Genomic DNA, 3,674 nt, shown 5'->3' with positions numbered 1-3,674 from the left:
CTTTGAGTAAATTAATTCAAATTATTTATTTATATAATATACCTATATTCCTAATATTTTAATTAAATTTAATAATACTCTCTAAATTAAAACCGTCGAAGCCTAACGATAATAGGCCGAAGCACGAAAACTAATAGGCCGAAGTTAAAAGATAAAAGGACTAAGCCGAAAGATAATAAGCTAAAGTCCGGCGATAATAGGCCGAAGCCGAAGGATAAAAGGATTAAGCTGAAAGATAATAGGCCGAAGCCGAAAGATAATAGGCCGAAGCCGAAAGATAATAGGTTGAAGCCGAAGGATAAAAGGATTAAGCCGAAAGATAATAAGCTGAAGTTTAGCGATAATAGGCTGAAACCGAAAGATAATAAATCGAAGCCTAGCAATAATAAGCCGAAGTCGAAGAATAAAGGGACCGAGTTTAAAGAGAAGTAAATAACCTTTAATATTAATTAAACTTAGCTAAAAATATATATTAAAACTAAAAAATAAAGGGACCGAATTTAAAGAAAAGTAAATAACCTTTAATATTAGCTAGACCTAATTAAAAATATATATTAAAGCCGAAGAATAAAGGGACCGAACTTAAAGAGAAGTAGATAATTTTTAATATTAATTAAACCTAATTAAAAATATACGTTAAAGCCGAAAAATAAAAGAACTAAATTTAAAGAAAAGTAAATAACCCTTAATATTAATTAAATTTAATTAAAAATATATATTAAAGTTAAAGAATAAAAGGATTAAATTTAAAGAGAAGTAAATAATCCTTAATATTAGCTAGACTTAGCTAGAAATATATGCTAAAGCCGAAAAATAAAGGAACCGAATTTAAAGAGAAATAAATAATTTTTAATATTAACTAGACTTAACTAAAAATATATACTAAAGCCGAAGAATAAAGGGACCGAATTTAAAGAAAAGTAAATAACCTTTAATATTAATTAAACCTAATTAGAAATATTACGTTAATACTTTACAATAGGTATTCCAAATTAAAAACTAATATAGAAATAATATAATAAGGAGGAGAATATAAATATATAAATTAATTAGGTATACCCCAATATTAAATTTATTACGCTAGAGGAAAAAGAGGTAACCGATTTAGATATAGCTATTTTAAATCTATTTAGTTTTGGACCTAACTACTATATACAATTTAATTTTAATACCCTCCCGGCCGAAATTTAAATTAAGATTTTTAAATTCTAATTATTTAAAAAGGGCAAACTTATTTATATTATCTCCTAATTCGATTACTTCGTCCTAAATAAAGACTTTCTAAAGGAAGCGGTACTTAAAAACTAAAATAATTTTAAAAATATCTTTTTCTTAAGGAAGTATAACTATAATATTACTTAAAGTAATTAATTTTCTAATTTACTCCTCTATATCTTTCTAATATACTATCGATTCTTCTTTATTAATACTTATTATTTTTATAACCTTAATTTATTCACTTTCTCTAATTTAAGCGAATTTTTACAATTCTACTAAGGGATTAGTCCGGTCCGTATTAGCTACTTATAGTACCTTAAAATTATATTAATAGGAAACTAATATTTAATTATTCCTTTAAACCGGAATAATTGTATCCCTATCTCGCGCCGTACTTCCCCTCTCAATTTTCTCCTAGACTATTATTATTTTAAAAGTCTAATTATTTTCATTAATAAAAGCGGGAAGATATATACTTATCGTTAGTATAAAAATTTAATAATCTAGGACTTTATAGTTCGTTAAACTGCTAATTAATTTAATTAGCGTAAGTATTACACCTTCTACTATATTTAAAGAATAGATTTTATTTATACCCTCTATAATTTAAAATAAATTTACTTTTATAATTTATATAAAACTATTATATTTATATTTAGGACCGCTATTCGTAAGCTAATAGCCGACTAATTATTTATTAAGGACGTTACAAATACTACTACTATATAGAAAGTATCTAGCCATTGGGAAAGCTTAAAACTAGAGAATTTAAAGCCTCTTTTTAGTAATAATAATTAATAAGAGGTTTAGAATCCTAACTAAGTAAATTAGAAGCTCGTTAAAAACTTTTATAATAATAATACTAGTATAGGGTTATATAATTAATTCCTTAGTAGGGTTTATAATATTAATATTCTATTATATATAAATACGAATAGTAATTTAAGATAGGGGCACTCTTCGAATTCGGGAAGCTCGAATTCTTTAAGCTCAAATTCTTCGAACTTAAATTCTTCGAATTCGAATTCAAATTCTTCTTCTAACGGAATACATTATAAGTATAAAAGTCCGGCTATAAATACTATAGGAAGCTCCATTACCTATACTATTAATTTTAATAATTTAAAATCTATATCCGATTTTAGTATAAAAACTAATTTACTATTTAGAAGTACTATTAGAAAGAGGGCCGCTAATATAATAATCGAACTCTTATTAAATTTAAATAATAATAGCCTCTTTATTAATTAATATAATTATTAATAATAATATTAACTTAACTTAACCCCCTACCCTTTAGAAGGAGGCCTTAATATAATAATATCCGTCCCAACCTAATTCTATTCCTTTATACCTATAAATTCTATAATTTCTAATTTCTTAAATAGAAGCTTCTCTATTCTAATTAACTTTAAACGTCTAAAAACTCCTTCTAAACTTAATTCTAAAAATAATTCAATACTAAAAAGAGGTCCTTAAAGCTTTACTTTATTATTTAATATTTAACTAGTATCGTTAGTAATAAAGTACTTACTTCCTAATAATATAATTACTCTAAAGTCTATTAATATAATAGCTTTAAAGAGGGGTTTTATATCTTTATCCTTATTGAAATCGCTTTCTTAATTGCTTTTAAAGTCGGTTCTTAAATTTAAGTCCTTAATTATTAAGAGAAATAGGAATAAGAATAGAAGTCGAATAGGATTTGTATTTAATTATAGAATATACTTATAATATAGATCTTTAGGGAGTTCGGGATTAAATTTATTCGTTAAGCAAACTCTAAGGTTATCCGAAAGGGAGAATATTAATTTAATAAATATAAATAAAAATAGTAAGGATAATAATTATAATAGTAATTTACTTAGGAAAAGTAATAAAAGTAGGAATAAGGAATTAATAACAATTAATAAAGATAATAATAAGAATAGGAATTAAAATATAGAAGGTTAGAATAGTAGGTATAAAGGGAATAGCGATATTAAAATAGTAAATTCGGTTTAAGTTTAATTCTATTCTAATAAAGTATTAGAAGATAGAAATAATATTTTTATTTGGAAATAATATATATATTTAGTATTAAAGTAAGCGTTAGGTTAATTTAATTAATACCCTTTTTTATTTATAAACACTTTAAATTATATCGCTAATATATCTTTAGTAGGCTAGTAGCCTTTAGAGGGATTCAAAAATACCTACTTAATATTTAATTTACTAAAAGCTACCTTTTACCGCTAAATTAAATATTAAAATTAATTATTTTCCAATTTTTCTTTACTTACATTTATATATTTCTATTCCCCTAAACCTCTTTATATACCCTCCTAGGGGCTATATCCTTATAGAATTTAACTAAACTCCCTTCCTAATTATAATTCCTTCTAACCTTACTAAATTTCTTTATATACTTATTATACTAACATTACCTCTACTACTACCGCACCGTTACTATATAG

This window comes from Neurospora crassa, linkage group VII (assembly GCF_000182925.2).
Source record: "Neurospora crassa OR74A linkage group VII, whole genome shotgun sequence".
Lineage (NCBI taxonomy): Eukaryota > Fungi > Ascomycota > Sordariomycetes > Sordariales > Sordariaceae > Neurospora > Neurospora crassa.
The sequence above is the reverse complement of the archived record's forward strand: the minus strand, read 5'-3'. Positions refer to the sequence as shown.